The sequence below is a fragment of the Cyrtonyx montezumae genome, unplaced genomic scaffold (assembly GCF_038088225.1).
Source record: "Cyrtonyx montezumae isolate F1298 unplaced genomic scaffold, pur_monq_1.0 scaffold_13, whole genome shotgun sequence".
NCBI classification, from domain to species: Eukaryota; Metazoa; Chordata; class Aves; order Galliformes; family Odontophoridae; genus Cyrtonyx; species Cyrtonyx montezumae.
In genome coordinates, this window is record NW_027071859.1 from 15,892,199 (window position 1) to 15,918,708 (window position 26,510).

A 26,510-nucleotide genomic window follows, 5' to 3' on the forward strand; every position below is an offset into this window, starting at 1 on the left:
GCTGTTGTTGATCCACTAATATCACTTCTCTGAATAATTTATAGAATGCACAAACTTAGGCAAATGAAGTAAGCATCCGCAAAGGGAGTTCACTTCTTTCTACACTGGGCAGTCTCTTAGTACCAAAAGTAGCAGTATATGCTTTATTCAGGATCATACTGAAAAAATAAAAAATAAAAAAGACATACAAGCACTTAGAGGATAAAAATATTATAAGGTATCAAAGCTAGACAGATCAGTGAATGAATCTAGATGAGCCATATGGCCTTCTTCCATCCCTAAATGTTAATTTTATGATATAAGTACCACAGTCACTCCGATCTTCCAAGGAAATGCTGGCAGTACAGCCCAGCTAATGACAGATGAAGTTGCTTATTACCGTGTCTGCTCTCTCTCTTTGGGAGAATTTCTTTTTTGCCCTCAGTAGATTTTTTTCTTCTTCTTTATATGCCTTCATTTTTTTAACTGTGAGGCAGAGTCCTAATAAACATCAAAGTGTTTCACTGAGGCTGACCACATCAATGCGAGGTCTCCACTTCAGTGCAAATAAATAGGTAAGTGCAGAAGTGCAGCATATGGACAAGAAGTGCACCCTGCTATCTAACCTCCCAAGTCTTCCCTCACTTAATATGTTCATAAAAACTTAACAGAATGAAACAAAACTTCTACAACAACAAAGCACTGCTTAATTCATAAAGAAAAAGTCTGTATTTCCTGATTTGGACTAAATGAGACAAAATCCATCCTTCACACCCCAGCAAGAACTAGTAGAATGAGCACAGGAGAATCACTGTCAGCTCTGCCAATGCAAACATTGCTGGATGGCAGAATAAAATGCCATCAGAGAGGGCTTCTGGAAAACAGAAGAATTTCTTTTATTTATTTATTTATTTTAAGAATATCTGGAGTTTGGTTGTGCTCATTTCTTAAATGCTGTGCTTTCTCACAGAGGTACAGTCTGTTTGGCATGGGATCGAGTGAAACCTCTTCACCCGCAGTTGTGCGAGGCTCTCCAGTTGCAGAGGAGTCAGATTTTTGGTTTGTTTCCAGGGATGTTTTTATTCCTCTGCATCTGACTGGTCTGCTTTCCTAGATGGGGTTTATTAGCAACCTCGTGACAAGCTGGGAAAGTAAGAGCAGAACACCAAATTGCTGAGGCAGAACATGTTAAAAATATATGCAGGAAGATCTCAAAAAAAAAAAAGAAAATGGACGATGTTTGGAGAAAATACTGCATATGAACAGTAGCTATATGCATTCTTTTTTTGTGTGTGTATGGGGTGTGAGAAAACTTCCTTGAAAGTATTGATTTCTAATAGCAGCTGGAAATGAATACTAGTTTTAATGAATGATCCTACATTATTGTTGTCTCTAGGAGGGCAAATCCTTAGAGGATGAGTTATGGCAAAAATACTCATCTTCTGAAATGAGCAAAAATATTTTGTGTGGAAAGCTTGTAACAAAATAGCTTTAAACAGAAGTACTGACTGTAGGATTGTACCTCAACAGGTTTGAAAAATTCTCACTAATTTCTGTCTTCACTACTGAGCAAAACTTATTTCATCTGAAATAGGCTGTAGAAAAACTAGTAGTTGGGCAGCAGTTCTATCAGCAGCAGCAACATACCATGCCTTAAAAATGGATAAAAATAAATGATTGAACCAAAAATGAAACTCCACTACTACAGACAGATAGACCTTCTCTTGAGTTCTCTGGAACTGCAAAATCCTCTGTATTTAGCTACCATTTCTCAGTCACTGATATCTTACTTTTATTATCTTGTTTAATAATCTCAAATATGTTTCTGTTCAGTAGTTTGGTGTAGTTTGGCAACATTGCTAAGCCAAGGTTGGTGGAACTTAACAGAGTTGGTGTCATCCCCATGAAAAGTGAACTTTTCCTGCTTGTGAAGAGAAAATTAATTCTCAGAGATATCCTTTGGTCCTTATTTCCAATTCTTTCTTGCTATGGCACAAACTGGATGAAACTTTGATAACGAAAGGGATAAGAGTTATCCTTCATTCAGGAAAATAAATAAATAAATAAATAAAATAAAAATTTGCTTTTGAGAGCAAAGTAGATGAGAGAACAGAAGTCTATACCCTATAAACATATTCACAGAGAAGGCTGGTCAGAACTAGCCACGTCTCTGGAAATTGATGAATTTTCAATAGGATGTCTTTAGAAGCTCAGGGCAGAATAATGTTTGAAGAGATGCTGAATTATCCAGAGAATGCAATGGGAGAATAATCCAAAAAGCCACCTAGAAAGCACTTGTGCAGTGTTCCAGAGAGAAAGCCAGGAGAGGAAGCTTTTGGGCCATGAAGCAGCTGGAAAGAAGCTCCGGAAGAGATGCAAGAGTTTTCAAATGCTGTTTCTGTTTTAAGGGTGAAAAGTATGTTATATATATTATTCATAAATAGTTTTTCAGCATGTACATCACTGATTATATCATCAAGGATTTCCCATAAAAGACCTTCCAAGCTCCCCAGAACTGGCTAGGGCCGTGCTCAGTAGGAATAGTGTTATTAGTACAGCAGGGAATGGACTTGTTCCCAGTGTACCTGGCAGGCATCTGTACAGACACACGATGACATCAGTAGCAGCCAAGACCACACATGTCCATTCACATGTAGATGTAAGTCTGTTGGACAGCCAATACATGTGGTTTATGCCCTTCTCCCTCTTAGTCAGGAAGGAATCCAGCTATTTTTAAGTCTGGATATGCATATGGCCAAATATAATGATATTCCATGTGCAAAAGAAGAAAAGGATAGACCTAAAGTTTTCAACACATCCTCCTTATTCTGGCAATTTTCCTTTCCCGTTGTGCCTACTCAGTCTTTCCTTGGAAGAATAAAAGGTCTTTCAGGAACTTTTCCTATTTATAAAGCTTTGGTTAACACTCACGAAGTCACAAAGTTTATTCGTTCCTGTAAACTGCTGTGAAATGATGAACAAGGACAGCCAGCTCACATAGATGCAGTGGTACACGTCAGGATGAAAACAGACAGTTAGATAAAGCAATCAGAGGGCAAAGTAAGATTTGCACCAGACATACTGCATGCAACCTTCAGGCTACTAGTATTCACCCCCAAAATTAAGCAGTTGTAGAGAGTGAGTAAATCCATAACCCTCACAGCTGTCTTGAAGCTAACTTCTAAAATTGAGAAAGTGGCTAAATCCTCTCCATAACTTACTATCAATTGTCCATCTCACTTTTGTTAAAATAGGACCAGTGACAAAGGCCTTGGAAACCATGAGTCATTAATTTTCCAGGGGCAGCCAAGTGCATCATCCTCTGAAAAGAATATAAAGGAGGAAAGCTTACATTTGCTGAAAATTCCTGCCATTAGCATGCACTTTTCTCCTTACTTTGTACAGAAATAATGGTAAAATAGAAAGTATGTCTGCAGAGACAGCAGAAACAGCCAGTCTTCAAACTACTGTCTCAGGTTATGTCAGTATGTGACTTTGAGCACCAGATGTGTAACAGTTTTAACACATCTCCTTTATCAAGTCATAATTGTACAGTGTGGAAATCCAGGCTTTGAGTGCTTATTGTTGTTTGTGGGGTTTTTGTTGTTGTTGTTGTTTTGGGGGGTTTTTTGTTTGTTTGTTTGTTTTTTTTCCAGTGTTGGAAAAGATGTAGGCAGTGGGCATCATTTAGTGGTACCTAAAATGGCCTTCCAGATGATTTCTACAATCCTGCAAATCATTTAGAACCAATTAAGATCATATACAAAGGAGTGTACTGGCTCCAAATATTTCCAGTTCTGAAGTCAAACTGCTTTATTCCTATGTCACGCGTTTTAATCCAGATTTGCTTGGTTTTTGTTTTTTCATTTGTTTTCTTATAGTACAGTGCTTTCATATAATGATACAGAGCTATGGCTTTGTATTTCTCACAAGGCATCTTGATTTATATCTCTACCATTCTCCTGAGATATTGAAAATGTTACCAGAGGACACAAGTAGTGAAATCTGTGGATGAAACCTAAACTAATCTTTGATTCTGGCACCACTCAAAAATCTAAAAAAAGGTCAAGTGTTCACAGTGGCTCTGTCTGTCTGAGCTACTGCTACAAAGCCCTGTTGCAGGTGATCTCCTCTGGGATAGGCCCTTTGCAAATGCTGATGAAGCTTTTAAGGAAGTTCAGAAAACTCAGATTTACATCTACAAGCATTAAGCTCACCTTATGTTTTATATACCTGTGTTTCTATGTAGCTATTTTAGTATATGCTATTGCATACTTGAACTCACAAGTTGAGTATTGCTCCAAACGAAGTAAGCGGACAGCTTTTGCTTTTACACCCAGGGACTTAGTCCTTTCATGTACCTGGACTTCCCCCAGCCTGCGGGAGGAGCAGCACTCAGGTTTCCCTGCAGCACTGCCTCGTGTGCACAGAGCAGCTGCCCAGATGCCCTGCAGCCCTTCCAGAGCCTGCCTTCATCATCAGGGTGTGCTGTTCTGTGTTTGCGCAGCTCGTGAGGCCGGAGGTGTCGTGTGTCTTGTGCCAGATGGATGTGCACTAGCTCCAGCAGATCCCAAGGCAGAGCTATTAACCAAACACTGACAGAACTGGCGCTTTCTCCAGCAGGACTAACAAAGCCAGCCAGCTATTCCCAGCTCAGCAGGGCAGCGACTTTTAGTTTATATTCACTGCCTTGCTGTACTGTAGTGCAAGTCTTTGTACTACAGAAATCTACCCTGATATTTTTGTATGAAATCAAGTTAAACACTGTTCGCTTATTTCACTGTGATCCTTCACAGAACTGATTTCCTGAAGGTTCATCCAGATCTGGGACAATATCTACGTGATTGCAAACCATTCCACAGCTTTGTTAGCCAATATTTCTCTAAGCCACAGACAAATATAGTCAGAACAGAAATGAAGTATTTGACTAGCTGGAGCCCAGAGTGTCAGAGTTGTATAACAGTCTGCAGAAATACTGCCAGAGAAGTCTTCTGGAGGATAAACAAAAATAGCATAGAGTAGTGCATAAAAAGGATGGTGATATTAACCTTTAAGTGCAGAAGTGAAAATCAGGTACAGAAGGTATTACCAGTAGAGAAGCAAAGTCCTCCAATAAGATTGTTTTAAAATCACTTCACCTTTTGATGCTGTGGAACAAAAGCTGTAAAAGTAAATCCTGACAAAGAAGTTGCACACTTTGAAATGTTTCTCCCGAAGATCTTAGTGGATCTGTGTCTCATTTGATATGGGTTCTGTAATTGTGTGTAGGCCTGATGTGAATAATAATGATCTTTAAAGGAATGTCTAAAACATAATTATTACTGTGACAAACGAGAAAATATTTAGGCTGAAGCTTTGTATACAACCTACGGTCCCTTCTATACATTTTAAAACAAAGTTGCCAAATATTCTTCCCCACATCACTAGTGGTCTCCAGAGCCATGATGCATGAACTGTAGCTGATTCATGTAGTGATTTGAAAGATTGTGTCATTCACAACTATATATAGTAAAATGTTGATAATGCAGACAGACAGCATTCTCTGAGAACAGAAAGTTTGGGAACCACTGCTTAGGATGTAAAACTCCAAGGCCTAAAACAAAACAAAACAAAAACCCACCTTCGCTATAAGACAAAAATATAACTAAGTAGATTGTTAGCCCATAAGTTAGACTGTCTTAGAGAAGGGAGCTGTTTGAGGTGGCCTTCAGAGATCACTTCTGAATGAAATCTTTCTGTGGTTTGATCCTGCAAATGATTTTGTGAATGTATGCACTCTACCACAGAGCCTACCCAACACAGTGGAGCCAAAAGAACATGACTGCAAGCCAGGCGTGTTGGGTGCCAAAATATCTGCTGCAAACCTGTGGAAAATGAAACCTATTATACAATTTCACAGGTGCTTCCAGTCTTTGACTTCTAAAACAAAACCAATAAGGAAACCAGAAAAATTATCCAGAGAGTTCCTGCTCTTGAGTGGCCACCATCACTTCAGTCCTATATGAGAGTCAAAAAAGGGACCCTGCCCTCAACCCACAGAGTACCCCATTGAGAAAAAGCATGAGCAGTTCCTTGTGGCTAAAAATCTGGGGAACCAAACATAACATATTCATATCTAGACCACTTACTGCAACTGCTTGTTATTATTATTTACTGAGAAGTCTGAAAAGGACTGACTTGAAGCATATGTTTCTCAAAATGTAGTAACTGGGCATTTTGTTTTACTTAACAGTCATTCTCAAAGTTGCAGAATGGTATCTGTTATCTGCGTTTACAGGTCATGTTTTCAAGCTTCATCTCAGTTTGTTTCTATATGAATGTTGTAACCAACCATTAGATAAACTGGACCTGGTCAAGTTTCTAGCAAAAAAAAAGAAAAATCATTTTTTACACAAGTCATTTACCTGAAGGCTAAAGATTGAAGCTCAGGAACCTCTGGGTCCCTGTTAGCCCTGCCTAGCACAGAGCGTGCAGATCCATGACATGGTTGAAGTCTGTGATTATGGGTGTTTGCATGAAAGCTCTGTCGGCTCTTGACTATTGTAACTTGAGCATCTCAACCTGACTGCCATTTATTCTTCTGTTAAATGCTAAAATGTTTCATCTGTTATGTTTGAACATACATGTAACTTTACAGTCCTTTCTTCTTCGTCTTTTTTTTTTTTTTAATGTTTAACTCCTGTTCTTTAATTGGTTCAAATAAACATCTTTCCCACAGGTCTCACCAGATTGTTATTTACTCCGTATGTAGTTCTCAGTTAGCACATTTCTAAAATTAAAAACAAAAGAAGTAATGTCTGAACTGATTGTAATCTCAAATAATCTGAACTGGCAATCATCTCAAATGTAATTATTCAGATCTGCTGTTCATATCCCACTGCTCTGGTACAAGGCTCTCCTTGTTAGACAGACACTTATAGATATACTGTATTCTCACAAACCAGTAACAGGAAACATCTAACTTTTTTGTTTGTTTGTTTGTTTGCTTATTTTCTGCTGCTTTCAGCTGATCCCTAGGGCTTCTCTCTTTCATGGTAGCATAGATTTTTTTTCATTTTATTAAACTTTCATTGTTTCGGTGATAGGAATGCTGACATTACTATTATTTTTTTGTTGTTGTCGCTCTCCAAGACTGGAATGCACATCTAGGTTTCAATGATATTGTATTTATCTGTTGAAATATATATTTTTGTCTTTAGAAAAAGTGATGCTATAGTTGAACTAGAAAACAGGGACCTTTCAGTGTAATTTCTAGATGTCATTCAGTAGCCTGCAATCACTCTCCCTGAAACTAATATCTCCATCTGCATACTAGTCCACTATCCATTGCCTAAAGAATGGGACTCAGAAATCAAGTTCTGGCAGAGGGTTAAAGAAATGTTGCTGCGGACATTGGTAGCCTTCACTTCACAGATCCTGACACTGTAGTCTCTACCAACCCTCTTGTTTCCAAAGGGTATGGAGAATACCAACTGTTTTTGCTCCTGTCTCTAGTAAAGTCATATAGAATGGATTGTTTGTTTTCACAGAACAGTGAGGGAGAATAAAGATATGCAGGTTCTCAAAGAAAGAAATATAGTCAGTTAAGTGTGCAGTTTTTGGCCCTTTATTTAGTCATCTGCCACTCAGGGAAGGCAAGGTTGTTAAGTACTGTCAAGGGATTCGTTTTCAGGGGGATTTCTTTTGTCTTTGTGGTTCTTCAGCTTGCACTGACATTCCATCACTGTCAGTAGGGTGAGATATATAAGACTGCCTGGCAGTAATCTCTCTTAGATGAAACACCCCATGGTAACTTTCAAAATGTCAGTGTTGTTAGTCCATGTCTCAGTGGATGATAATATTGCAACTAATGTCAAAAGTGATTGCCACAACCCTTCCTCACCACTAAGGGCAAGTCTGGCATGGTTTCCTTCCACTGGAATGTTCTTCGCACACCAAAGGTGGGAGGGAAGGAGGGGTTCTGCAGACAGCACAGAAATGTGTTCCTGGTGAATTAAATAGGGAGCAAGAGAAGAATTTAGCCTGAATCACTGCTCATTTCCTGGCCAGCTCCCGGGGCAATGCTCACACATGCTGCCCTTTATTTAAGGGAGACTTCAGCAATACGTGTTAGCCCAGTACTCAGAATGCTAAGATCACAGCCAAAAGTAGTATGAGATAATAACAGGTATCGCACACAGCTTGTGGTTTCATAGTATCCAAACGCTGCCAGACTAGTTGGATTATGGGCAGTTTTAAGTTAATAAAACCAATTTGTTTAAAAAGAAATTACCCATTTGGCTCTTGTTGATCATCCAGTTGGTCTTATTTTTCCAAGAGGCAGAATACATCTGCATCCAATTAGTATATTAGTAGAAGTGCCTCTGCACTGCTGCATTACAGTTCCTGTGCATGACTTGAAAAAAATATGCTGGATATAAACTTTTCTCTCATCCTGTTGCAAATCAGGAGAGGCTTTAATGGAGCCACAGAACCCAGGGGGTGAAGGGAGAAGAAGGGAAATAGTGAGGCAGTAAATATCATCAGTATTAAATGTAGTTCCTTGAGCTCAATGAGTGTTTTTTATGTTAAAGGTAAATCCTACATTTTGTTTCTGGCATGTCAAAGTAGAAAGAAAATCTCTGTTTATTTTAACAGAAGTTTAAGTTTCTCATGATTGTAAATAGAGCACCATTATTACAAAGCACAATTCATTAGGGGCTCTGTTGCTTGCATCTGTCTTCTCTTAGTTCTCTCCAATCAGAGGGTAATCAGAGACATACAAGTATCAATTAAAGTTATAATTAATACAATTCAACCAATATAGTATGCTACTTTGCAGTATTCTGGCAGTTGGTATTTAACCCTCATATTTACTGTATATGTCCCCTCTCTCATTCCAAAGGCCATAGCCTGCCTGTGAGCAGTCATTGTGGCTGTTTGGGGTTGAAGATGACAAAGATCTAATGAAGGCAGCCTCCTTCAGAATGTGGCATAGAGAGATTACATCTTTAAGAGGCTCAAATTGAGATTTGTTTTGGGTGAAGGATCATGCTGCTCAGTTCAACTGTTGAATAAAGCGTCTATCAGACTTCTTCACTCTCAGTGGTTGTGGAAGGCACATTTCATCAGAAGTAAAAAACACTGGGCAGATGCCCTGGATGTCTGAGACCTCAAGAATTGTGGAGGTCAAGACAGTTAAATAGTATGACACTCTTACTGTGTAGTCTGGATGAGTATATAAAAGCATCAGGAGGTCATGCTGTTTCTGACAAGAGCCAGTGTTGCACTCGGGGAGCAGATCAGATGCTTACACGTAAGTGTTTTGTGCCATTTTAAATACTGCATGGTATCCAGGAGAGGTCATTTCACATTGGAACCGTCCCGTGTAATTTTTACTGTGTATCATTTAGCTTTGGTAAAGAATGATGCTGCTGGTATGGCTACTACCACAGCACAGCTAGGTCATATGTTGTGGGCTAAAAGTGACTGTCATGCTTAACATACTCCACAATGCTCATTCAGATGTTATTGCTGTTACCAGAAAATAATTACTTTCATGAACCCCAGAAAGGAAGAGTGTAAGAGCATCTTATCCCAGCTGATGAACCCCAGAAAGAACAGATTTACCAAGAGAAATAGCAGCACAAAGCAGCAGAAATAAAGAACAAGTACTTTTGGATGGAGACAAATCTGAAGATGACGATCTTCTCTTGGCTACAGACAGGGTAACAAGAACAGATTTAGGCTAAAAAAATAAACTTTTAGGTAGATGACGATATGCTGGAATGCTCCCACCAAACTGTGCTTTAAATAAGAAATATTGGAGTTGCAACAATGTTTTAGGATCATTTCTTCCCTTGTTGACTTAAAAAGAAGATGATGTCAATGTTATAGCTTTAACAAACCCTGGCACAAGGTGGTTGAAGCAGCTGTGTTTTGCAGAAGCTCGTGTTTTCCAGGGCTGAACATCTGCAAAACCATTGCTGAAGGATGCAGATCTCTCTCAGGATGTTCACCCCTGATTGGTTATTGACAAAGAGTACATTAAAGAGAAATTAAACTGAAATTTTGATCCATTTGAATTGTTTGAAATTTAAAGCCAACTGTTATCCTTTCTTCTAGTTCTCATAACTGACTTTGGTGGACAAGGATGTTTAAAATCTTTTATAGTTACTTTCTTCTCATTCTTTTAGTCCCCACTCATATTCCCATGGAAGAAGGGCCCAAAATTAGAACAAGTCTTCCTGTTCTGTGCATGCCACTTGACATGAACTAAATTGTGCAAAGTAGCTTATGTTTAATTTCACAATAAAATTGTGTTAAGTATTCAGTCATGCGTGCCAGAGCCTATTAAATGTAGTGGTTTAGAATCATAGAGCAATTTTTGTTGAAAGATACTTTAAAAGGCCATCTAGTCCCACTCCTCTGCAATGAACAGAAACACTAAGGCTAGTCAGATTGCTCAGAGCCCCATCCAGCCTGACCTTGAGTGTCCCCAGGGAGGGGCCATCAACCACCTATCTGGGAAACCTGTGCCAGTGCCTCACCACCATTATAATAACAAACTTTCCTTGCATCCAGGCTAAATCTCTGTTCTTTTGGTTTGAAATAATTTCCCTTTCTGTCACAGTAGACTCTGATAATAAGCCTGTCCCCTTCTTACTTACAGATCCTTTTAGATACTGGAAGGCCACTCAGGTCTCCCTGGAGGCTTCTCCTCTCCAGGCTGAACAGCCCCAGATCCCTCAGCCTGTCCTTGTAGGAGAGGTGTCTCATCCCTTGGATCATTTCTGTGGCCCCCCTCTGATTGCAGTCCAACAGGTCCATGTTTCTCTTGTACTGATAACTCCACATCTGGACACAGTACACCAGGTGATATCTCACCAGTGCGGAGTAGAGGGGCAGGATCACCTCCCTCAGCCTGCTGGCCACACTTCTTTGGATGCAGCAGTTGCAGCAAGTTTGTTTCTTCCTAAATTAATACAGTGTAGGAAGATTGAATATAATGAAAGTGAACTAGTACCTGTGACCCACTCTAGGCATTTCCACAGAAATCCATCTAACGTATGCCCTGGTGTTCATCTAATGAATTCTAAACTTGCAGATACCCATTCAATAAGATGAAAAGAACATTGAAAATGAAAAGCCAGTGAAGGAACATTTCAATTGCTAATTAAAAATAGAACCTGCCTCAATCAGCAGTTTGCTTGTTTGTTTGTTTGTTTATAATTATTTTGATGGGACAAATAGATGGAGAAAAAACAAAAGGAGAAATTTACCAGGACTGAAATGCAGTTTTTCTCTCAGTTGTTACTGAATGAGTATTTGGCACATGCATCTCAGTTGTGCCTATGCACATCTTGCCCAGAGTGTACAATGTACTGGGGAGGGAGAAGGATAAGATGGCAGTGAGCCACAGCACAGAATCGCACCAGGTGTTGTTGCAACATTATACATCCTCCTCTAAAGATAACTGCTTTCTCCAGTCCTAAGAAGGGTCAGATAGCTGCCAGAAGGCCTGACTAATCAGTTTTGGGGACAAGAGCCTTGGTAGGGTCGTGGTACCTTCTCTACCCATTCAGAAAAGGACAAATTGTATTAGGGAATACTAAAATTGCTGGAAGGTCCTCTGCACTATTGAGATTTCAGCTGTAAGCTTTCCTTCAAGGAATGATGAAAAAGGCAATTTTCCAAAGTTTAGTATGATTTTGTTAAGTTTTTTATTTTATTTTTATTTTTATTTTTTTGTTAAGTTTTTCAGCAGTCCCTAGAAGATGTGGGATAAAAAAGAATGCAAACATCCTTGGTATCTCTCTGTATATTTCTGCCTCACTTTCCAGCAACTAAAGTAGAAATAAAAGTGCAGAAGTATAGTTAGTTCATATCTGCAGCCTTGTAGTACAGGAGTGGGATGCTTCCATCAAATTCCATGATTATCTCCTGAATCTAGAGAAAATCTGTCCTTGTTTTATTAATAAGATACACATTACAAAAATAAATAGATAAATAAATAGGAAATTAACTGTCTGAATTTTATTTTATTCTACAAAACTTTATTATACTGTCTTCCTTCATAATCACTGGAGACTGCATTGCATTTTTAAAGTCTGTCTGACAGGACTTTAATAGAAAAAATGTTGTTTGTACTTCTACATTTAAAATTTAATATCATAAAATTATGCCATATTTTCTTCTGTCATATTTTACCTACCTTCAGAGGAGTCTGTCTAATGAGAAAGAATGTTTTTAATTAGTTCTAATAGTGCTTGGAATTTGTGTATAGTTTTATTAATAGTATATGGAGATGGTATTGAAATCCCTGGGCACAAAAGTAAAATTAGTAAGTACAAACCAGAGGTTAAAAATAAGTAAAAAATGCCTATGTAGAGTACCTATTTGTTTTCTACTAGCATCAGTAATTCTTCAAGTATGAATGCTTTCCTATTAGTTGAACCACCTGAAAAATGCATGAAATTAAAGAGCAAGCTAACATATTGATTATTTTTCCCAGTGGTCCTCCGAGGGAAAAAATGTTATGATAACCCAACGTTGACCAAAACACATACCCTTACTTGAAAAAAAGAAAAAAAAGTCAAATGCAGGCTTTCACAATGTGTAAGAATGGAAGGTCTATTTGACCTGGTCAAATGCCTTCTAGATATCTAAGAAGCAGATCAGTGAATTTAACTACATCAATGTGTACAAGTGGAGTTCATTATATTTTGCTTTCATCACTATCAATAAAGTTTCACCCTTTAATAAAAACACTGTGATCTCATTTTATTATTTCCAGGAGCTACTTTTTTTTTTTATTCTTTCTTTTTTTTTTTTTTTTCAATAGTGAGAGAGAGATTCTTTTTCTTTTTCCTGTGGCCAAATTTAGGGACAGAATTCAAAATCTGTTTTAAGTGAAAATTTTGGCTAGCAAGCCTAACTACATAAAATGTTTATAATGTTCATAATTTCTGGGCTGCCTGACTGTTCTCTAGAAGAAAATAGTCATTATTTGACTGTTCTGATTCTTCCTACAGATGCAATGAACACTGGAGAGTTATTACAATCTGAAGAAAAGATCCTTAAGAAGTACACTCCATGTAACATGACTTGAGGGCTATTATCATTTTTAATCATGCAGGATATTGTTCAAAATCTGGACTTTGATGATAAGTAAGTTCTTAAAAATTACAAAGAAACTTACGAAAATGAAAGATCACTATTTTCTTCCTTGGTGACTTCTGTATCTGATGGTAGATCATCCTCATGTATCATCCATACCATTCTTCTCTTTAGCAGAGTGACCACAGTAAGTGTGCTAGTTGTTTTTATTATTGTTGCAGTTATTATCAACAAGGATTTATAATCCTAGACTCCTCAACAAGTGCAAGCACCAGGAGAATTTGCGATTACTTACATATCTCGAATTCACTATAGTGCAGCACAAAATAGAGCTGAAATTTCCACTAAATTTTCACTAACAGTCTAGCATTTACAGATATTTTTTTTAGTAATTAAAAGATGTTGCTGAAAATTGCCATTGCTATAAGAAAGGGCTGAGCATCTCAGATGAGTCTTCTAAACACTGTGCCTGGGGAAGCCAGTCCCATCTCTTTATGCCAGTGCTGTGTATGGGATGGGGTTCCCCTCTTACAAGAGCTGCGAAACCAAACAGAAACCAGAACATTTCACTGTCACTCAGCATTACTCGGTAGTTTCATGGTTTGATTTTAATGATAAGATGGTTACAGTTGTAAAAATCCCAAGAAAAGACTATATCTATTTGTCCAGTTTCTTGACTATTACAGAGTGCCCCATCTGGGAAAGTGGGCAGCTTAGTACTTATGACTTTCCTTTTCTCAGGGTAAGTTTCTCCTTTGAATACTTTGTATTGACTTTTCCTTCTGTAGTCCCAAGAGAGGATGTTACTTCAGTGCTTATACATTTGTACCAATTTCATACTATTCAATTGAAAAATAGCTGCCATTTCCCATACCAGTAGTTAAACACCAGTTCCTCATTCAAACTACCCAGTGCTTTCTGATTTGCTGTTATCAGCTATTATTGATTTGCTTTTGGTTTCATAGAAAGCCCTTGCTTCTTTAACTGCTATGTGTCAGCATTAGGATCTGATCCTATCAAATTTAGGAAGTTTACTGATGGATTTGTGAGAGTACTTAAGTCCTCACCTAACTTTAAGCTCATTAGTTCTAAGAACTCAAGTGCTTAGGAAGAAATACAGTACACTGTAGTCGACTCCAGGAGCTCAGTATGATGCACTAACTAAAAGAGCCCTCAAACAGTGTCAGATTTCTGTTCTGGATTTTGGACAAGATGTGACATCTCTGTTTCCCTTATTTTTAATAAGAGTTAATACAATATAAAAATATTTATATGATGTATACATTACTTAGATTTGTAATTAAATCAATAATGTATTGAATTAGCACTTTGTTTTATTGAGCAGAAGGAAATCTGATTAAAAGTATTTATCCTTGAGACTAAAATGTTAGTGTGAGCTGCTTCTTACATTTTTTGTTTATTGTCTATTTTTGGTGAAACATAGTAGTTCCATACAAAACTTAGGATTATCTGCAGATGAGAAATAATATTAAAGTTATGGATAATAATTAGAACTGACATCTTGCTGTTCAAGCTGGCAGCAGAAATTTGAACTGTACTTATTATCACTGTGGAATTTAGCAGCAAGGAATGGATACGTCCACTTGTAAATACTTGAGGCCATCAAATACTTCAGTCAGTCTTGAGGCACATACCAAATCTTGAAACATTATCATCTTTTCACATTGCAGTCAAAGTCACAATTGAAGTTGATATAATTCTACTTGAGAAGGAGATGAAAAACGATTCATTTAGTTTTATTTAGTGAGATCTACTTTTCAGGAATCTGTTTAAAAGAGAAGTGGACGTCTGAAATATGTCCTTCTACACCCTTGTTGCTGTAGTTACTGTAGATTGAATTACAGCTCCAATCTAATCAAAACACTCACAGCACCTGTAATACTCTGATACCTGTTGTAATTCTAGCACTGAACAAAGTTACTGTGGAATTATTGGATTTTTGGCAGGAATATTAAAAATAAATCTGTTCTTGCACATGTGACCATGATATTAAATAATGAATGTTTGTAAAAGTGGCTGACCATAATATCAGTATGCTATATGCAAGGGATGGGAAAATAATCCTTTCTAGGTATAAATTGTTTGTCAACTAATTCTGAATTTGATAGGCAGCAGAAGTGAGGACAAGACTCCAATCCAAAAGGAGAAGTAGAGAACATTTCTGCTTATGACCACAGGTGTTGTAAAGGTGGAGAAAACAGCACTGTGTAGCACAGGAGGTGCACACTTGGCTCAGTTTTGTGTAAGAAAAAAAAAAACATTAAGACAGTGTCAACAGAAGGAAGAAAATGAACTCCATCTATTATTTCAGATGTTGATGTTGGGTCACTCTCCCTCATTGTATACTGTGTTATTTTCTTCCTCTTTGATCTTGATTCAGCTTCTATTAAAGATAACAGAAACCAATGAAAACTGGATCAGGCTCTGGTGGATAGTAGGATGTTATTAGCACTAAATTTCCTCCTTCATCATTTGTATACTGAATGCTTCCATGTTGCTTTGTAATTTGAGGGTTCTCATCTGTTAATTTGTTCCCCAGATGCTGTTTCAGGATGTTATTGCTGTTGCATGAAGTCTGTCATTTTAGAGATGCTCAGACTTCATTCTGGCATCTGAGGAGCTGGAGGAGCCTCTGGACGGCATGGAGGTTCACAAACAGAGAGAGCCTGAGGGCAGAGAGTGTGGTTTATGGGCAAGCTGGCGGCAGTCAAAGGATGTGGTTTTGTGGATGGAAAAAAAGCAGGATGGAACTGAGGAGATGGTCCTTCACAAATAGCTCTGTCAAAACACAGAGCCATGGCTATTGATAGTACTCTAATTTTGATACTGTCGCAAACTTAGATATAGCAGTGCTAGTTCTGTATCAGAGGAATTGCTTAGTAAAAGAGGAATAAGAAGCAGTGGTAAATGAATCCTTTCACAAAACAATGAACAGAATAAATAGGCCTAAATTATCTCTGAATTATCTCAGACTTCCTGGGATCTTAATAAGCTGTGTTAAATCACTGTTTGAAAATAGTGTAGCCAGCAGGAGCAGGGAGGTGATCATCCCCCTGTACTCAGCTCTGGTGCGGCCGCACCTCGAGTACTGTGTTCAGTTTTGGGCCCCTCACTACAAGAAGGACATTGAGGCCCTGGAGCGTGTTCAGAGAAGGGCAACAAAACTGGGGAGGGGTCTGGAGCACAAGTCTTATGAGGAGCGGCTGAGGGAGCTGGGATTGTTCAGTCTGGAGAAGAGGAGGCTCAGAGGAGACCTTATTGCACTTCCTGAAGGGGGGTTGTGGTGAGGAGGGGGTGGGCCTCTTCTCCCTGATAAATAATGACAGGATGAGAAGGAATGGACAGAAGTCGCACTGGGGAAGATTTAGATTAGACCTGAGGAAACATTTTTTCTCTATGGTTTTTCCATCCGGACCACTCTAGAAAGAGTGGTCAGGCACTGGAATGGCCTGCCTAGGGAGCTGGTTGAGGCACCATCCCTAGCGCTGTTCAAGAAGCGTTTAGATGAGGTGCTAAGGGATTTGATTTAGTAGTTCAGTGGGTAGGGATAGTGATAGGAGAATGGTTGGACTAGATGATCTTGTAGGTCCTTTCCAACCTAGTGAACCTATGAACCTATGAATTGTTTTGCGATAGAAGCATCAGGTAAAATGGATCTCATGAAACTGTAACATGACTTAAAAGATAAAAAGCTTGCAGATGCCTAAAATATGCTGCATCAAAAGCAAAGCTCACTCTTTCAGCAATAGGATAACTTTTCTGAGCATTGCATTGAGCAATAAGCTTAAGTATTTCTCCCTTTTTTTATATGTTAAAGCAGCCTGACTATCTTTAAGATCTGTTTTAAAACTTCACTTTCAACAATAGAGTAATGTATTTTCTCTAGAGAAGACATGGCACTTAAAAAAGAAATGAAAGCAGTTAAAAATAGACAGCATTTATAATTTCCACTCTTGGTCATTCACATTAAATTGTATGTATGTGTATCAGAATCAATTAAATGAAGGTATGCCTGCTTTCCAACCCAGAGAGAATTAGGTAATACATTAAAAGTAGATAACCTTGTTTGCCTCCTACTCAACCTTTCTTCATCATTCTTAATAGAAAACTTCTAGCTATTGATTAGTTCATTTTAAATGCTACTAAGGTAAATGCCATGCTGCTTTGAACTGGTGAAAGTATTGAACAAAGAAGAATCATAGTAATTGTGGCATGTTGAGGAATGCAGATCACAGGAACTATATAAAAAAAATGCTGAATGTAACCTTTCCTTCTATGTAAAAACTCAGAGAGCAAAGAAAACGCATGTTAGGGTGGTCAGATAAATTTAACTTAACTGAAGGCAGAACCCTCTCATCTCCTTCCTTCTGCTCTTGTAGCAGGGACTGCTACTCGGTTCTAAATCAATACATTTTCTCAGGCAACATGATTCCATCATAAATCATCATTTGCACAATGTGTTTCTGCTAATAAATCTACAGCTAGGAGGGATAAAAGGGAAACTGGTTAACAACAAACTGTGCTGTTAAACTGGGGCAGAAGCAGTATAGAACACAAAGTGATTATTGACACCTGTACCTACAATATGCTCTTTATCTATGTCAACTGTTGTGAAATTAAATGAACTTTCTGCTGTAAATATCAGAATGAACTTTCTGTCTGCAAAGTTCAAGCTGATGCTCAAGACTGAAAATGCTGAACCCAAACTGTTCATGAAAAGATGAGGTTTAGTGTATATAATTTCATTGCAAACCTGGCCAACTGCATCTCGAGCAGATTTTCAACAGCTTCTCAGAGCAAGGCAAAATTTGACACAAATACATATTTTGCGGCTTGGATTTAAACCTAAGGAACTTATTACCCAATAGACTAAAAATTTCCTTTTAAACCTCAAGTGCATACTCAATATAATCAGTTATAAAGCTAAAAACACCAAGCTGGGTAAAATAAAGGTTAGGCTGATGATAATGTCGACTATTGATAGTCCACAGAATCTGAAAGTTTAAGGGCTATACAGTTCTATCCTCAGCAGAAACAATGCTTTTAAATCTTGCTATGAACTGACAAATTTCCCCACAACCCCAGAATTAGGAATCTGGGTTAAAATTTTTAGTTCCTAATCTAGGAGGAAGCTTTCTAAACTAGAAGTGAGAATCATATTCCAGTTTTTAATGACAACTGAACTCCAAATTGCTGACAAATAGATATAGAAATCTGTACCATTGTGCAGGATGCCTTGAAAGCCCAGAAAATGGGAAGTAAGTACAAGTGCTTACATTACACTACCTTTTCTTTTTGCGTTTGAAAACCTGCTTTGTGGGCTTGTGTGTGTCACAAACAACTTTGCTCCAAGCCTCCTCTCCAAATTAAATTCTCCTCTTGGCACCTTCCTTCCCATCTATTACCACCCTTACTTACACACTTTACTTCTTCCAGAAATGAAAGTGAATTTATGTCAACCACATACTCCAAAACAGAAAACATAACTTCTAAATGAATGGGTCAATTTTCCAAAAGGTTCAGCACCTTTCAAACCTCAATTAGTAGAGGCATTTCATTTACATATCTGAATAAAGACTCAGGATATTGTGTTTTATTTAAATCTTGGAAAACGATCTTTTAGACTGTTCATTAAAAAGGAGGGTACATTATAAGGAGGATATTGCTTAAGAAAAGACCAAATTCTGGCAAATTTACCCATGTAGGGAAATGGTGCTGCACAAGTAAACAGAATACATTCAGCTTTCTTCATTAAGATTTCTACAGCAGTCAGTGAGCAGAGCTCCTAGATTTGTTTGTGTTAATGTATCTATTCAACACATTTCTTTTTTTTCGGTCTAACATTAGGAAAATGTTCATACTTTTGAGCCTACTGTCACTATGTCTGCTTGGAAAATCCCTGTGTGGAAGGCATTCCCTACAAGATTACATTCACTACAAACACTTTCTTTTTCCTTATTCAGAAACCGAAAAACAGAAGTCCAGGCCTCAGCCAAATATTGTCTTCACTGGACGAATTTGTTAATCACCTCTCACATCTTGTTGATTCAGTGTCAATCAAAGGCAATACTGCTGCTCACATACTTGAGGCTGAATTGTAGCTTTAAGCATATGCATAAGTGCTTTTTTGGACAGACGCCAGGGCTTCTTGGGACCTTGCCATGTCAGGCCCCTGGTGAATACATTTTTCTCACGTGAGCTATATTTTCAGGCTCAGACTTGCATCTTTCATCTCACTGACAGCTAAACGTCTCAGGGCATAGGTGAGAGGGGACTCCCTATGCTGAGCACCCTTGACTTTGTCTCATGCTCGGTGCTGTGATGGGACGTACAGATATTTCAGTATTCAGAGGGCAGTGAGATGAGAGAATCTACCCTCAAGGGAATACAACTGGCTATGCTACTGCCAAGTATCTTACACATGAAAAAGAAAATGTGTTTGAGCACCTGGAGGAAGAAGCTAAGCATGGAGATATCAAAATGAAGAAAATGTTTCAAAGTGCATGTTGATGAAAAAATTAAATATTGTCTGGGTAATAAGATTTACTAAGCTAATTTTGGGTTAAATTTTATCTTTTTACTATGTCTATTTAGGCAATAAATTAAGAATTTGCTTATTATCTACAACCTATGAGATTTACCTTGTGCTTTCTAACTATTTTTGAGATCTAGCAACCTTGCCAGATTGCTTCCGCACTCAGTGTGTGGTGAAGATTAGGATGCAATGGCATCCAAGAGCTCATTGTACATGTGGTACACAGATGCCAGCAAGTCTGATATGCTCAAGTTGGTCTACACATTTTTCTAAGAGAAATTCAGGACACAGTGGCTTGATACAGTGCCATGCCCAAAAGTTTAGTCACATCAGGTATCCCCAGCCACCAGCCCTATATATTTAAGGAATTGCAAATATGGGCAGTGATGTGTCAATCTGTATAAATAATGGAGGAAACAATTAGATCTCGGGTTTCAGATCTGGCCCCTGTAGAAAAGGGACTTTGTGCTTCAGCTAAAATATTCCTTCATATATATATATATATATATATTTAATATAATTGCATTATTAAAGCTGTTTTAAATGGAGAAAGCTTGGAGGGTTGCTTTTAGTCCTAAGTCCTAGGGAATGGGTAGTGCAAAGCACCCGTTCTGCTGGTGGAAGAACTCAACACAGTCTCCACCTGAGGCATGAATATTCTGCTCCTGGAGAAAAACACTCACATGACGTGGAAAACCTAATATGCTTAACTTGTAGTCAAAATAGAGTAATCTTTAAAATATCCAAACTGCCTTATCTGTTGAGAGATTAATGATTTTTAGTATGAAATTATAATGAAAACAAAGAGCTCAGGAGGGACACAAGATTGGAAAATAAACAACAAAATAACCTTTTTCTTTTTTATAAAATTGTAATTTTAATAACAGTGATATAAAAATGGCATATATGGAAAAAACAAGGACTAGAAGACAGAATATTTCATTTTCAAGGTTGCAAAGTATTCCCTACCTTCAAAGTATTGTTGTATGATAGATATACATATACTGTAAAGGCATCTCAGTTTTTATAGAGCCTAGTGTATAAGTTACTGCTTCAGACACCATCCAGAAATACAACAGGGACAATTCCTTCCCAAATAAGTAAATGCAGTTTTAATACAAATGAAAGGAAGGTAGAATTGCTTGACCAATGCTCTCTCATGGACCATACAGGAAATGTATGAGGGCCACAAAAAGCTCACATATGACTCCTCCTTCACTACATTGGTCACTGTACCATCTGCTGAAACTGGTGTCTAATAGAATGTGAATTTTGGGAGTGAAATCTTGCTATCAAGTAACTTAAAGGAAAAAAAGACTTAATTTACAATACTAGCATGTGTTAGATAACAGTAATTTATTTAAGAGTCCGAGTGCTGATTCCATTTCCTCAAAGATAGTATCAGTCCTGGAAAGTAAAGACATTCCTGCATGACTGGAGTGAACATATTTGGCAGAACAGAGGCAAGCAGAGTGGAAATGAGCTGTCCAGTCCCTCTTACTGGCTGTCTTTCATCAAGGCAGGAGTATGTTGGGAAGATAACATGGCAAAAGTCTGCCATGTCTGTCTCTGATTTGTAAAGGACCTTGACATATCAGCCATATCAATTGGGCAGCTTTTCCGAATCTCCAATCTACAATTTTTATTTGATCTTTGATCATATTTAAGCTGGCCTTTGGTACTAGTGGTCATACAAAATCCTAAATTGGTTTGGGATTTTTGTGTGTGTCAGAAGAAAATGTATATTTTAAATGCTGTAGAATTCTTCCCTTTTGTCCTCTTCAGCCCTTGAATCAGAGATGTTTTCCAGGAATTTGCTGCTTTACTGGCAATTACATCCCACATACTTTTAATCAACTTCCAAGGTCAAAACTAAAGTAGAGCAAGGCTTCAGCAAGCATGAATTAAATGTTATTAATTTATTAAAATTAGCTGCAGATCAGCTATATAAAATAGAAAAAATTACATACATTTTGTCTTAACAGGAGGTAAAATCCAAGACAGTGTAGGAATTAACTGCATATGTGTAAAGAATTAAATGTATACTAATATGTCTATGCTTCTATGTAGTTTTTGTTGCTCTGATGGACTTTAATAAGAATTTTGTTTTGCCTCTTCTACCAGACAGCAATATGCAGCATATAAATTCCTTCAGTAAGTCAATGATTCAAGAACACTGAAATTTATTTCGAGATTGCATTAAATAGAACATAAATTTTAGCTTACTAAGATTTCATATCTTCCCTCCTCTGACAGCCCTGCTATATAAGAGGCTTATACAAAATTTGCTCTCCAGGTTCATGCAGATTAACTGTAATGAAGGACTCTCCCCAACAGGTGCTTGCTCTTCATCTCTTTCAGAAAGCAATTTTTCTCTTTTTCATGTAAGACACCCATAGCAAGGGGTCTGTACCACAACCCTGAATCCAAACACTCCCTAGTTTAGGGTGAGCTTGGATCCAAACCAGGATTTGCAGCTGGCACTCATCTGTAGCTACAATACAATATTGAACAAATGTGCAGCAGTGTAAATTGGCACATTTTCATGAACTTCAAGGGAGCCATGCCAGTCTTCAGAAGCAGAGAGTATGGATAATCTTACCTCCAAGAAGAAAGAAACAAAAGAAGCAGAGGAAATATGAAAATCCAGATCAAACCAAGAAACAAAAGCAGGATCTGGAAGTTAGAAAATCTAGTGAGATGCAGACACATGTACATGTTTGGGATATATTTGTGGGTTTTAAGCACTTGGCTTTGTCTGCTCCATTGTATTTTATGCCAAGGAGTCCTCAAGAAGTAAAGAAGCAATCATTTTTATTAATAAAATTCCTATAAAATTATTGCTTTAACCATGGGAAATGGAGAATATGGAATTTGAATTATCTCCCTGTTTCTAACCAGGTAGATCATTAACAAGTCTCTAATTTCCTTCTTTCATATACATTAGGGCAAGAGAAATGTATGCAAGTGGCCAAAAATCTGTGTGTGTGTATTTTGTAATGAAAACTATGAAAACAGAAAAGAAATCCATGCCCAGGTGCCTAGGCAATCATGTCTGGCAGGTGGGTTCACTTAAAGAGAGACTTGGGTTAAAGGTCTCATCCAGGCGCTGTTCAGACACAGTGATATTTAGAAGATGATTTCTGTTGGAAGATCACAACAGAGTTGGCAAATGTCTGGTTAGCTTCAGTGAAAGTAAGCAAAATAAGCATTTCCTGCTCAAATAAGTCATTTATAACCTTTTCCTTGTCATAAACCTGCCAGTTGATCTAATTAGGTAGAGACAATAAAAATGCAAAGCTGGGACCGTAGCTCTATAACAATGTATACCATAGCCAATGTGTCATCTCTTCTGTCTTTATAAGAGCTTGATCTGAACTGTTAAAGCTTTGTCAAGGACTGAATTTCACAAAAAGTAATAAATACATTCATATGTGATAAAATGTCATTTTGCTGTGAATAAAATGTAAAATTAAGAAATTACGATGTCTTCTTACTTTATATCAGCTTTCAGGAAAAGAAATATATGAATAGATTGCTGTTGAACTGTTGAACTACTGAACTGTTTTCCAAACACTCCTTGAAATGTGGACACTCCTTCACCTGTTCATTCCTCTCAAATGCCTCCAGCCTGGCATCACCGATAACCTCTGTGCACCTGCTCAAAGCTCAGCTTTCCAGGTTACACTTCTTCAGCCTGCTGCCCTAGGTGTGTGTTTGAAGCAGTGTGTAGTGCATGTGTGTGCAGGAAAAAAGGTGAACAGGATTTTTTTCCTTGTTTACCTTCTAGACAGTTTTTCATCAAGGGCTGTAGCCACAAAACAAAAAGGAAGATCAGAGAGCTACAGTCTTCATATCTGTAGTAGCTACATTTTAGGCATTAGTTCTGTTCTGGAAATGAAAGAATTAGAATCCCAAGGACATCGCATTGCCAACTTATCTGCCATTAAAAGTGAAATCCTGTGTACAATTATGTGAGCAAAATGCACACCCCAGGCTACAGTACAGTCTGGAAGCAAAGCTTTCACTCTGCTCTGCTGAGGCTGTTCCCATTTGTGTATCAGGAAGAAGCATTCCCTCCTCTGCCGGATGTTTAGGTGAGCTTATCTTAAGGATTCTTTGAAGCTGGAACTCAAAGTGCAGTGATAAGCATGTAAGAAGCCAGCAAGGGAAATGTGTGGTTTGTAAAAACACATTCCCTTCCCCCACAGAAAACAGGATTGCCACGTGGAAGGAAATGGGTAATTCAGAATGATTGCTAAATTGGACCGAGAGCACAAGCACAAAAGTATCCCCATCTTTTCAGCAAATTATCTGGCTAAAGCAGAAGTGCTGCCATATGAGTGGTACTGAATTAAGAAGGAGGAAAAAATGACCATAGAAACGTAGAAACATGGAATCATTAAGCTTGGAAAAGACCACTGAGATAATCTACCACAACCATCAACCCATCACCGTGCCCATTAAGCCATGCCCATCAGTGCTACATCTATCTGCTTCTTGAATACTTCCTCTGAAAATATGTTACCATTAATTGCATGGGAAGCCTAGTGTAATTATGCTTTTAACTTGAGAACCTGAAATCAGGGAATCTGAATATGACATACTGACTCAGAATTGTTAAGGTTGGAAAGACCTCTAAGATCATCTACTTCAACTCTCAGCCCATGCCTGTGACAAATCTAGACTGTGTATTTCAGCCACATATACCCTTTTCTTGAGTATCTCCAGGGATAATGACACCACCACCTCCCTGGACAGCCTGCTTCAGTGCCTTACCACTGCTTCTGAGAAGAAATTCTTCCTAATATCCAACCTGAATCTCCCCTGGCACAACTTAAAGCTGTTATGTCTCATCCTATCATTAGTTAATGGGAGAAGAGGCCAACCTCCACTTCACTGCAACCTCCTTTCAAGTCATTGTAGAGAGTGATAAGGACTCCCCTGAGCTCCTCTTCTCCAGACTGAACAATCCCAGTTCCCTCAGCTGCTCCTCATAAGACTTGTGCTCCAGACCATCAACAGCTTCGTTGTCCTCTGGACACATCATAATACACAGTAGTTCCACCTAGCTGATATGCATGGTTTAAGGAAACAAAGTTTCAGAGGAAAATAAATAATAAAATAAAATAAAATAAAATAAAATAAAATAAAATAAAATAAAATAAAATAAAATAAAATAAAATAAAATAAAATAAAATAAAATAAAATAAAATAAAATAAAATTGTATATAGCCATATAAAGCTAGATGTCAGACGAAAGACAGACTGATGATGGATAAGAGATATAGACAGGCAGACAAGTAGATAATGCATACATTTCAGTTTGTGTATCTGAAGACTTTATGTTTGCAGCCCATGCTTGAAAAGAGAGCTTTCTCTTTAGAAAAATAAAGCTGTCTTGGCTACTTTGCCTCAACCTCAGTTAACCATGTGATACTGTAATTAACTCTGCGATACCATGTTACAGGAAGAATTGTAGGTCAGGCTGGGGAAAAATGGTGATAGATGACAGGGCAAGAACATGAGGAGGGAACCAGCCAAGTATAAGTGCTGCTGTAAGGACTAGTCTTGGGGTGCAGAATGTTGAACTTTACAGAGGTTTCTGATGCTGGTCCCGGGTGTGGATCCTTGGCACAGGTTTTGTGTGATGTGTTTTAATATCCTTGGTAAGCACAAGAGTCGGTGTGGTGCTGATGTTTTCTGGCAATACCTTGCTGGAGGGAACATGACTCCGAAGGATGGCCAGGAAGAGGCACGCAGGAAGGACTGTGTGACGTTGTGGACTGGAGTAATTGAAATTCAATACTGCAAAATGCAAGGTCATGTGCTTACAGGCTAATAACAAAAGCTTCTTCTACAAGCTTAGGGACCATTTGTTGGAAGTGACTGAGGAAGAGAAAAACCTGGGTATATTAGCAAGTCACAGGATAACTATTAACTATCAGAGTAATACAGTAGCAGTATTTCTAGCAAGGATAGGGAAAAATTACTGACATTGAACAAATGGATAGAGAAGCAGATGTAATTTGGCCAAACAGCAGAAAGATTTATGCAGCATTTATAAATTCAATCATTTGTAATATGGAGGATTGGGATTTGGTATCCCAGCAAGACAGTCCCTGCCTCCAGTTATGAGAGCTGCTTTTCCTGTAGTCTTCATGAGACCTGTCCCACAATGCAGCACACTGAGAAGCAGTGCAGGCATAACCTCTTAGCATACACACTTAGTTCACATGTAATTCAGAGCATCAAACCAAAAACAACTATATCAATGTCATTTTAGTCACTTGTCACAATGTTTGCAGATAAACATTTTAGTGCTTTCACATCTTTTTCATACTACTGGATATCTTATATTATTCCTTCTACCAGAAACAGTTCTGAAAATTTGTTTGTGTCTAAGATTGGAAACATTGCTGAAAAGATTTAATTTCTTCCAAAATTATAAAAATTCATTTAGGTTTGAATGTGAGTTTGCAAACCTAGTTTACTTGATTGAGCAGTCACAATGAGCTTTCAGGGAATTCAGTGTTTAAAGAAGTTGTTTTCAGGGAGAGTGAATTCATCTTAAGTCTTGATGTGAAATCTGACAAATATCAGCAAAATAAAAGCAGCACCATTATCTAGTAGTACAGGATAATGTTAGATGTCAGAAACTGTGAAATGGGAATGCTCTGCCAAGGCATTTGATGTGAGGCACAGTTTATGCACTTCCAAAAGCAGTTTGTTAGGAAGTGACTGCAGGGATTAGAGTAAGGATATTAAACTTTTTGCTGTAAGTCTCCAGTCCAAATCCTCTCCAAGTTAGAAGGGAATGAGGACCTGAAGCGCTGGAACGGATGGAGTTGGATCCATGGTTGTTCCTACAGTTACA